This window comes from Canis lupus, chromosome 20, assembly GCF_048164855.1.
Source record: "Canis lupus baileyi chromosome 20, mCanLup2.hap1, whole genome shotgun sequence".
Lineage (NCBI taxonomy): Eukaryota > Metazoa > Chordata > Mammalia > Carnivora > Canidae > Canis > Canis lupus.
The window spans coordinates 22,581,472-22,592,380 of NC_132857.1; the positions used below are offsets into that span (position 1 = coordinate 22,581,472).

Here is a 10,909-nt window from a genome sequence, read left to right on the forward strand (position 1 = left end):
GCTCCGCGGAGGGCGGGCCTCTGTGTGGCAGGTCTGCGGGGGGCGTGGCGGGGGCGGGGCGGGAGCTTGCCCAGGCGCCTGAGCCCGAGCGTGACCTGAAGGGGGCCGGGGCGTGGCCGCAGGAGGAGCTGTGCGCAGATGCGGCGACCTGGGCACGGCAGGAGGTTGCGCGGCCGCGCCCCCAGTCCAGGCCCGCGGTTCCCCGCGGTTCCCCGCGGTTCCCCGCGCTCCGGGCTCGCGGCAGCGGCTCTGCAGGCCTCGGCCCCCGGCGCGCAGGTCAGCGTGGGCCCCGGGAGGCGTGACGGGCCCCGGGGTGGCTGTGCGAGAGGCATCTGGCCCTCGCTGGTGGCGCGGCGGGTGCCTGGGAGGGACCGGAGGGGGACAGTGAGTCTTGGGGGCCGCATGGAGGCGCCCCCGTGGCGAGCCCGGCGGACACCCTTTGGGCCGCCAGGGTGCCGGGCAGAGGGCTGCGCGGGGGAGGAGTGGTGGCACCTGTTCTCGGAGGGGGGCGGCGGCGGGGCCTCCTACGTGTCAGGTCAGGTCTCACAGGAGCGGCTCAGGGAGGGTGTGGGGCCCCTCCACCGGGGCTCGGGGAGGTGCCGCCGAACCCATCCGCGGCTGCTCAGAGGGGTTAGGATGCAGGCACCTTGCGATGTCAGGGCAGGGCCTTGGGGCGGTGGCTTGAGGGCCTGGGCTGCTGGGCCCCCCCAGGCCCCCCAAGGCCCTTGGCTGTTCCTCCTCCCCCCACCCCCTCCCCGCTCTCAGGTCCCTCCCTAAGCTCCCCAGCCTGGCCGGCAGCATGCCCCCCTCCCCCTTGGTCCCTTTCAGGTGAATATGGCTACCTCTGAAATTGTTGAATTTTGAAATCGTTCCCCTTTCTGCACATCCTGTCCAGTATTTGTGGTTTCCTGTCTGGCCAATGTTCCCCATTCTCACCGGTGTAAGGTGGGATTTCGTTGTGCTTTTGACGTGTGTTTCCCTGATGGAAATAACAGTGATGCGGCGCATTTTCTCATGGGCTTGTCGGCCACGTCGACGTCTTGCTCTGTGCCATTTCGGTTCGTGTCTTTTGCCCATTTCCGGATTGGATGGTTGGTTTCTCTGCTGTTGAGTTGAATGGGTTCTTTAGAGATCGTGGATGCTGGCCCTTTATCTGACGGGTCATTTGCACGTAGCTTCTCCCATTCTGGAGGTTGTCTGTTGGTTTTGTTGAGTGTCTCTTTGGCTGTGCGGAAGCTTCTCATCCCGATGAAGTCCCAATAGTTCATCTTTGCTTTTGTTTTCTGGCCTTCACGGGTGTATCTTGCAAGAAGTTACTGTGGCCAAGTTCGGGAAGGACGTGGCCTGTGTTCTCCCCTAGGGTTTTGATGGAATCTCATCTCACATTTACATCTTTCATCCATTTTGAGTTTTATCTCTGTGTATGGTGTGAGAGAATGGTCCAGTTTCATTCTTTTGCATGTGGCTGTCCAACGTTCCCAGCAGCCTTTAGTGAGGAGGCTGTCTTTTTTGCAGTTGATGGTCTCTCCTGCTTGGTCGAATATATGGTCCTGACCGTAGAGTTGAGGGTCCACTTCTGGATTTCTCTCTTCTGTCCCATTGATCCGTGTGTCTGTTTTTCTGCTAGTAGCACACTGTCTTGATGAGCACAGCTTTGTAGCACAACCTGAAGTCCGGCGTTGTGATGCCGCCAGCTGTGGTTTTCTTTTCTAATATTGCCCTGGGCATTCGGGGTCTTGTCTGATTCCACACTAATCTTCAGATGATTTGTGGCGACTCTCTGAAGGGAGCCTTTGGTATTTTTGATGATAGGGATTGCAATCAATGTGTAAATTGCCCTGGGTCAGTCACGTTGACATTTTCCCAATATATGAATTCTTCCAATCCAGGAGCAGGGGATAGTTTTCCATCTCTTAGTGTCCTCCTCAATTTCTTTCAGATGTGTTCCGTGGTTTTTCGGGTAGAGATCCTTTACCTCTTTGGTTAGGTGTATTCCTGGGTATCTCATGCTTTTGGGTGCAGTTGTCACTGGAACCGACTCCTTAATTTCTCTTTCTTCAGAGTCATCGTTGGCGTATAGAGAGGTGACTGATTTCTTGGGATAGATTTAGGATCCTGCCACGCTGCCGAATTTGCTGTATGAGTTCTACGATCTTGGGGTGGAGTCTTTTGGGTTTTCCGGGTACGGTACCATGCATGCCATCGGTGAAGAGGGCAAGTTTGACTACTTCTTTGCCAATGTGAATGCCTTTTATTTTTTCTGTCGCTTGATTGCTGAGGCCGAGATGTCTAGTAGTATGTTGAGAAGACGTGGTGAGGGTGGACATCCCTGTCTCTCGTTCCTGATGTTCGAAGAAAGGCTCCCAGTGTTTCCACATTGTGGATGATAATTTGCCACGGGCTTTTCGTAGATGGATTTGAAGATGCTGAGGGACGTTCCCTCTATCCCTGTACTCTGAAGGGTTTGGATCTGCCATGGATGCCGTATTTTGTCAAATGCTTCCTCTGCGTCTCTTGAGAGGATCATCTGGTTCTTGTTTTCTCTCTTGCAGATCTGATGAAGCCCATCGAGTGTTCTCCGAGTGCTGAAGCAGCCTTGCACCCTGGCGATTAACCCCACTGGGTCGTGGTGAGTAACTTCTTAATCATGTCCCGTCGGATCCTGTTGGCTCATATCTTGTGGAGAAGGTGTGCGTCCGCCTTAATCAGGGACATCGGTCCAGCATTGTCCCCTTTTGGGGTCTTGGGTTTTGGAGTTAAGGTGATGCTGGCCTCCAAGAACGAGCTTGGAAGTATTCCATCTCTTTCTATCTTTCGGAGCAGCTTTTTAGTAGCATAGTTAGTCTTTCTTCTTGAAGCGCTGGATAGAATTCCCCTGGGAAGCCATCTGGCCCTGGACTTTTGTGTCTTGGGAGGTTTGTGTGTTTGTTTATAGGTTTCTTTCTTATTGGAGGTCATTTTGCCAACATCGAGTGTAACTCCCCCAGTGTTCATCGCATCAAGTGCCCCCCTCTGTGCCCGTCACCCAGTCAACCCCGCCCCCCGCGTTCCTCCCTTTCTTCCACCCCTTGTTCATTTCCCAGGGTTAGGAGTCTCTCCTGTTCTGTCTCCTTTTCTGCCATCTCCCACTCATTTTTTTTCTTCTTTCTCCTCTGTTCCCTTTCACTATTTTTTTCATACTCCCCAAAAGAACGAGACCATAGAATGTTTGTCCTTCGCCGACTGCCTTCTTTTTCTTTGACTCAGCCATAATACCCTCTGGTTCCATCCACATCGAAGCAAATGGTGGGTGTTTGTCGTTTCTGATGGCTGAGTAATCTTCCATCGTGTACAGAGACCACTCGCCCTCCTTATCCATTCATCTTTCGATGGGCACCGAGGCTCCTTCCGCAGTGTGGCTATCGTGGGCATTGCAACTCGAAACCTCAGGGTGCACGTGTCCCGGTGTTTCCCCGCATCTGTATCTTTGGGGTACATCTCCACCAGTGCACCCCCATGCTGGATCGCAGGGCAGATCCGTTGTTACCTCTCTGAGGCACCTGCACACGGTTTTCCAGGCGTGGCTGCATCAGGTCACATTCCCACCAGCAGTGCAAGAGGGTTCCCTTTTCGCCACATCCTCGCCGACCTTCGCTGCTTCCTATCTTGTTAACGTTCACCGCAGTCGCTGGTGTGTCAGGTGGGATCTCGTGGTGCTTTTGACCCATATCTCCCTGACGGCCAGTGATGCGGAGCATTGTCTCACGTGCTTGTCGGCCATGCCTAGTCTTCCTCTGTGACATTTCCATTCATGTCTCTTGCCCGTCGTCCGGATTGGATCGTTGGTCTCTTTGCTGTGGAGTTGCAGAAGTTCTTCAGAGATCTTGGATGCTGGCCCTTTACCTGACAGGGTCATTTGCACATGTCTTCTCCCACTCTGTGGGTTGGCTTTGAGTTTTGTCGGGTGTTTCTTTTGCTGTGTGGAACCTGCTCATCTTGGTGAAGTCCCAGCAATCCTTTTCTTCGCTCTTGTTTCTCTGGCCTTCGTGGCTGATGTCATTTCTACGAAGTTGCTGTGGCCCAGTTCAAGAAGGGTGTTGTTGCCTTTGTCCTGCCCTAGGATTTTGATGGACTCTTGTCTTGCAAAATTGAGATCCTTCATCCATTTTGAGTTTATCCTTGTGTATGGTGTGAGAGGAATGGTCCAGTTTCATTCTTCTGCGTGTGGCTGTCCAGTGTTCCCAGCAGCATTTATTGAAGAGACTGTCTTTTCTTTTTCCCCGTGCATGGTCTTTCCTGCCTGGCTGAATATTAGTTGCCCATAGAGTTGAGGGTCCACCTCTGGATGCTCTCTTCTGTTCCATTGATCGGCGTGTCTGTTTTTGTGCCAGTATCCCACTGTCTTGCCCGTCACAGCTTCGTGGCACAACGTGAAATCCGGCATTGTGCTGCCCCCGCAGTGGTTTTCTTGGCGACTCTTCCCGTGGCCGTTCGGGGTCTTTTCGCATTCCACACCAGCCTTCAGAGGACTTGCTCCAGCTCTCTGAAGAGAGTCCGTGCTATTTCTGACAGGGATTGCATTAGTTGTGTATATTGCCCTGGGTCACGTTGACATTTTCCCCAATATCAATTCTTCCAACCCAGGAGCGTGGAACCCTTTTCCATCTCTTTGTGTCTTCCTCAGTTTCTTTCCGACGTGTTCCACAGTGTTTCAGGAAGCCACCCGGCCCTAGACTTTTGTGTCCTGGGAGGTCTTTGATGATGACTGCTTTAATTTCCTCCCTGGATATTGACCTGTTGGGGTTTTCTGTGTCTTCCTGTTCCGTTTTTGGTAGTTTGTGGTTTTCCGGAAATGCGTTCGTTTCTTCTCGATTGCCCAATTTATTGGCGTATAGCTGCTCAGGATGAGTTTTTCAGATCGCTTGTATTTCCTACGTGGTGGTGGTGATCTCTCCTTTCTCATTCATGTTTTTGTTAATTGGAGTCTTTTCTCTCTTCTTTTAATAAGGCTGGCTTCATGGTTTTTCTCTCTCTTATTGGTTCTTTCAGAGGTCCACCACCTGGTTTTGTGGATGTGTTTCCTCAGTTCTTCTGCTCTCTATTTCATTGAGTTCTGCTCGAATTTTTATTAACCGTCGTCTTCTGCTGGGTGAAGGTTTCATTTGCTGGTCCTTCTCCAGCTCCTTTAGGTGCCAGGTTAGTTTTCGTGTTTGAGTTCTTTCCAGTGTTTGGATCGATGCTTGTATTGCGATGTCTTTCCCCTATTTGGGACCGCTTTTGCTGTATCCCAGAGATTCTGAACGGTTGGTTGTATCTTCGTTCTCATTGGTTTCCGTGAATTTTCTTAATTCTTCTCTAATGTCCTGGTTGACCCTTTCACCTTTTAGCAGGATGGTCCTTAACCTGCACGTGTTTGAAATCCTTGCAAACTTCTTGTGGTTGAGCTCTAGTTTCAGAGCATTATGGGCTGAAAATATGCAGGGGACGATCCCAAAGTTTTGGTATCGATTATGACCTGATTTGTGACCCAGTATGTGGTCTCTTCTGGACAAAGTTCCACGTGCAATTGAGAAGAATGTGAATTCAGTTGCATTTGGATGTAAAGTTCTGTAAATATCTGTGAGATCCACCTGGTCCACTGTATCCTTTAGTGCTCTTGTTTCTTTGGAGATGCTGTGCCTGGAAGACCTGTCAATTGCAGAAAGCGCCGTATTCGAGTCTCCAAGTAAAAGGGTATTATTAGCTAAGTATGTCTTAACTTTGCTTAGCGATTGATTGATATCCGTGGCAACTCCAACATTCAGGGCATAGATACCCACGATCGTTAGTTAGGTCGTCTTGTTGGATAGATCCCTTACGTACGATCTAGTCTAGTGATTGTGTGAGGTTTCCCACATAGAGTGTCATGTCCTCTGTGAAGAGTGAGAGTGTGACTTCTTTGCCGATCCGGATGCCTTTTTTTTCTGTTTCGGAATGTCGCTGGGAAAGCGAGGACCACTACTATTCTGCCGAACGAGAGTGTTGAGGGTGGACACCCTGTCGTGTTCCTGACCTTAAGGGAAAAGCTCCAGGTTTTTCCCAATGAAGAGCACGTTCCCTCTCTGGGTCGTTTGTACATGGGTTTTATGATAATTGAGGTTTTTTTCCCAGTATGCGTACCCAGCAGAAGGTTTCCATCATGAAAGGATGGTCTATTTGGTCAAATGCTTTTTCTGCATCTATTGAGAGAATCCTACGGTTCTCATCCTTTGTTTCATTAACGTGGAGAGGGAAGGAGAGACAGAACTGGAGGGATGGACAGACACAGGGAGGGGGACACAGACAGGGAGGGAGAGATAGGGATGGGGAGGGAGAGACAGCGAGATGGTGAGGGAGAGACCGAGACAAGGAGGAAGAATGAGGAAGGGAGGGAGAGAGCCAGACATGGAAGGAGAGTCAGAGAGACAGGGAGGGAGAGACAGAGACCGAGAGACACCAAGAGCCCGGGAGGGATACACTGAGAGACAGGGAGGAAGAGTCAGAGAGAAAGGGAGGGAGACTGAGACACAGAGAGGGGAACACAGAGACAGGATGGAGAGAACGAGACGGAGTGAGAGACTGGGAGACACGAAGGGAGACACACAGAGACTGGCAGAGAGACAGAGACACAAAGAGAGACAGAGACACAGGAAGGGAGAGTCGGCGAGACAGGGAGCGAGAGTCAGAGAGAGGGCGGGAGAGGAGACGGGGTGGGGGGCAGGGCGGGGACAGACTGAGATGGGGCAGCGGGGAGAGACAGACACAGACACAGGGAAGGAGAGTCAGAGAGACAGGGATGGAGAGACAGAGACAGCGAGGGAGATACAGAAAGACAGGCAGGGAGAGGCAGGGAAACAGGTAGGGAGACACCGAGAGCCTGGGAGGGAGAGACCGAGACACAGAGAGAAGGAGGGTGAGATCTAGACACCGTGGGAGAGACAGAGAGGGAGGGAGACCGAGAGACAGGGAGGGACAGACCCAGAGACAGGGAGGGAGAGACCGAGAGACAGGCAGGGGGAGACAGAGAGACAGGCAGGGGGAGACAGAGAGACAGGGAGTGAGAGCCAGAGCCATGGAGGGAGACCGAGATACAGTGAGGGAGAGGCCGAGAGACAGGATGAGAGAGAGACAGGGATGGAGACACACAGACAGGGAGGGACAGATGGAGACGGGTGGCGAGATACAGGGATGGAGAGACCGAGGCAGGGAAGGAGAGACAGAAGTGGAGGGATGGACAGAGACAGGGAGGGAGAGATAGATAGAGGTGGGCAGGGAGACGGAGAGAAAGCGAGGGGGAGACCGAGAGACAGGGAGGGAGAGAGAGATGGAGACAGGGAGGAGTGACTGAGACGACGGGGGTGAGAGATCGAGATGGGGGAGAGACACAGGACAGGGAAGGAAGGATCCAGAGACAGGGAGGGACAGACAGACCAAGAGACAGAGAGGGAGAGATGAGACAGAGGGGAGAGACCAAGGTGCAGGGAGGGAGACCGAGAGACAGGAGGGGAGAGTCAGAGACAGGGAGGGAGGAGACAGCGAGACAGAGACAGGATGGAGAGAATGAGACAGGGAGGGAGACAAGTGAGAGTCCGAGAGCCAAGAAGGTAGGCACAGAGACAGGGAGAGAGAGACAGCGAGGGACAGGCCATGATAGGCAGTAAGAGAAGAAAGACTGGGAGGGACACAGAGACTGGGAGGGCGAGGGAGAGAGAGAGAGATGGGGGTGGGGGCAGAGGCAGAGAGACTGGGAGGGAGACAGGGCCAGACCGGGAGGGAGAGCGAGGGAGACAGTGAGGGAGAGACAGAGACCGGGACGGAGGGACAGGGATGGAGACACAGAGCCAGAGAGAGGCTCCGTGCCTCCGTGAGCAGGTGTCCCTCGGGACTGAGCCGGGGCGCAAGGCCTCGGCCCCGGCGCCCCGACTAGACTAGCGGGGGGAGGCAGAGGCGGTCTCGGGTCCCCTGTAGGCTCCGCGGAGGGCGGGCCTCTGTGTGGCAGGTCTGCGGGGGGCGTGGCGGGGGCGGGGCGGGAGCTTGCCCAGGCGCCTGAGCCCGAGCGTGACCTGAAGGGGGCCGGGGCGTGGCCGCAGGAGGAGCTGTGCGCAGATGCGGCGACCTGGGCACGGCAGGAGGTTGCGCGGCCGCGCCCCCAGTCCAGGCCCGCGGTTCCCCGCGGTTCCCCGCGGTTCCCCGCGCTCTGGGCTCGCGGCAGCGGCTCTGCAGGCCTCGGCCCCCGGCGCGCAGGTCAGCGTGGGCCCCGGGAGGCGTGACGGGCCCCGGGGTGGCTGTGCGAGAGGCATCTGGCCCTCGCTGGTGGCGCGGCGGGTGCCTGGGAGGGACCGGAGGGGGACAGTGAGTCTTGGGGGCCGCATGGAGGCGCCCCCGTGGCGAGCCCGGTGGACACCCTTTGGGCCGCCAGGGTGCCGGGCAGAGGGCTGCGCGGGGGAGGAGTGGTGGCACCTGTTCTCGGAGGGGGGCGGCGGCGGGGCCTCCTACGTGTCAGGTCAGGTCTCACAGGAGAGGCTCAGGGAGGGTGTGGGGCCCCTCCACCGGGGCTCGGGGAGGTGCCGCCGAACCCATCCGCGGCTGCTCAGAGGGGTTAGGATGCAGGCACCTTGCAATGTCAGGGCAGGGCCTTGGGGTGGTGGCTTGAGGGCCTGGGCTGCTGGGCCCCCCCAGGCCCCCCAAGGCCCTTGGCTGTTCCTCCTCCCCCCACCCCCTCCCCGCTCTCAGGTCCCTCCCTAAGCTCCCCAGCCTGGCCGGCAGCATGCCCCCCTCCCCCTTGGTCCCTTTCAGGTGAATATGCTACCTCTGAAATTGTTGAATTTTGAAATCGTTCCCCTTTCTGCACATCCTGTCCAGTATTTGTGGTTTCCTGTCTGGCCAATGTTCCCCATTCTCACCGGTGTAAGGTGGGATTTCGTTGTGCTTTTGACGTGTGTTTCCCTGATGGAAATAACAGTGATGCGGCGCATTTTCTCATGGGCTTGTCGGCCACGTCGACGTCTTGCTCTGTGCCATTTCGGTTCGTGTCTTTTGCCCATTTCCGGATTGGATGGTTGGTTTCTCTGCTGTTGAGTTGAATGGGTTCTTTAGAGATCGTGGATGCTGGCCCTTTACCCGACGGGTCATTTGCACGTAGCTTCTCCCATTCTGGAGGTTGTCTGTTGGTTTTGTTGAGTGTCTCTTTGGCTGTGCGGAAGCTTCTCATCCCGATGAAGTCCCAATAGTTCATCTTTGCTTTTGTTTCTCTGGCCTTTGTGAGTGTATCTTGCATGAAGTTGCTGTGGCCAAGTTCGGGAAGGGTGTTGCCTGTGTTCTCCCCTAGGGTTTTGATGGAATCTCATCTCACATTTACATCTTTCATCCATTTTGAGTTTATCTTTGTGTCTGGTGTGAGACAGTGGTCCAGGTTCACTCCTCTGCTTGTGGCTGTCCAGCATTCCCAGTGGCATTTATGGAAGAGACTTGTCTTTTTTTCCAGTGGATGGTCTCTCCTGCTTGGTCGAATATGTGGTCTTGACCACTGAGTGGAGGGTCCACTTCTGGATTCCTCTTCTGTTCCATTGATGGATGTGTCTGTTTTTGTGCCTGTACCACACTGTCTTGGTGAGCACAGCTTTGCAGTGCAACCTGAAATCCGGCATTGTACTGCCCCCCGCTGTGGTTTTCTTGGCTACTCTTCCTGTGGCCATTCGGGGTCCTTTCTGATTCCACACAAATCTTCAGATGATCTGTTCCAGCTCTCTGAAGAGAGTCCATGGTATTTTGATAGGGATTGCATTGTGTAAATTGCCCTGGGTCACGTTGACGTTTTCCCAATATTCATTCTTCGGATCCATGAGCATGGAATAGTTTGCCATCTCTTTGTGTCTTCCTCAGTCTCTTTCAGACGTGTTCTGTCATTTTTCGGATAGAGATCCTTGACCTCTTTGGTTAGGTTTATTCCTAGGTAGCGCATGCTTTCGGGTGCCATCCCAAATGGGGTTGACTCCTTAATTTCTCTTTCTTCAGTCTCATCGTTAGCGTCTAGAAAGGCCACTGGTTTCTGGGCATTGATTTCGTACCCTGCCACACTGCCGAATTTGCTGTATGAGTTCTAGCAGTCTTGGGGTCGAGTCTTTTGGGTTTTCCAGGTGTATGGTATCATGTCATCTGTGAACAGGGAGAGTTTGACTTCTTCTAGGCCGATTTGAATGCCTTTTATTTCTTTTTGTTGCCTGATTGCTGAGGCTATGACGTCTAGTGTTATGTTGAATTGCAGTGATGAGAGTGGACATCCCTGTCTCGTTCCTGATCTTCTTCGGGGAAAGGCTCCCAGCATTTCCCCCTTGGGAATGATAATTTGCCGCGGGCTTTTCATAGATGGCTTTGAAGATGCTGAGGAATGTTCTCTCTATCCCTATACTCTGAAGCGTTTGGATCAGGAATGGATGCCGTATTTTGTCAAATGCTTTCTCTGCATCTATTGAGAGGATCATCTGGTTCTCGTGTTTTCTCTTGCAGATCTGATCAGTCACATGGAGTGTTTGACAAGTGTTGAACCAGCCTTGCATCCCGGGGATAAATGCTACCTGGTCACGGTGAGTAACTTCTCAATGTACCGTTGGATCCTATTGGCTCGTATATTGTTGAGAACGTTTGCATCCGTGTTCATCGGAGACATTGGTCTATAACTCTCCTTTTTGGTCGGGTGGGGTCTTTGTCTGCTTTTGGACTTAAGGTGATGCTGGTCTCATAGAACGAGTTTGGAAGTATTCCATCTCCAGAAGCTTCAGCTGGCCTCACTGTAGTCTCTTTGGCAGGCTCTTGATTTGGTTCAGGATGTTGCTCAGTGGCAAAAGTCATTTGCTCCACTGAGGCAGGTGGCGGCTCCGGCATGTGCGGGAACCCGATAGCATGCACCTGGGCG

At 53.7% G+C, this 10,909-nt stretch overlaps 1 long non-coding RNA gene across 8 annotated transcripts in view; it reads left to right on the forward strand.

The window, feature by feature from the left end:
* The first annotated feature begins 10,499 nt into the window (after positions 1-10,499).
* Positions 10,500-10,909, forward strand: part of LOC140611752 (uncharacterized) — a 183,980-nt gene continuing 183,570 nt past the window's right edge. For 5 of the 8 annotated variants that reach the window (XR_012012893.1, XR_012012898.1, XR_012012894.1 and 2 more), the window contains exon 1: positions 10,503-10,580. This is a non-coding gene — a long non-coding RNA (uncharacterized lncRNA). Of the gene's footprint in view, positions 10,581-10,909 lie in introns of all 8 variants that reach the window. The other 3 variants (XR_012012897.1, XR_012012900.1, XR_012012895.1) reach the window with 3 other exon arrangements.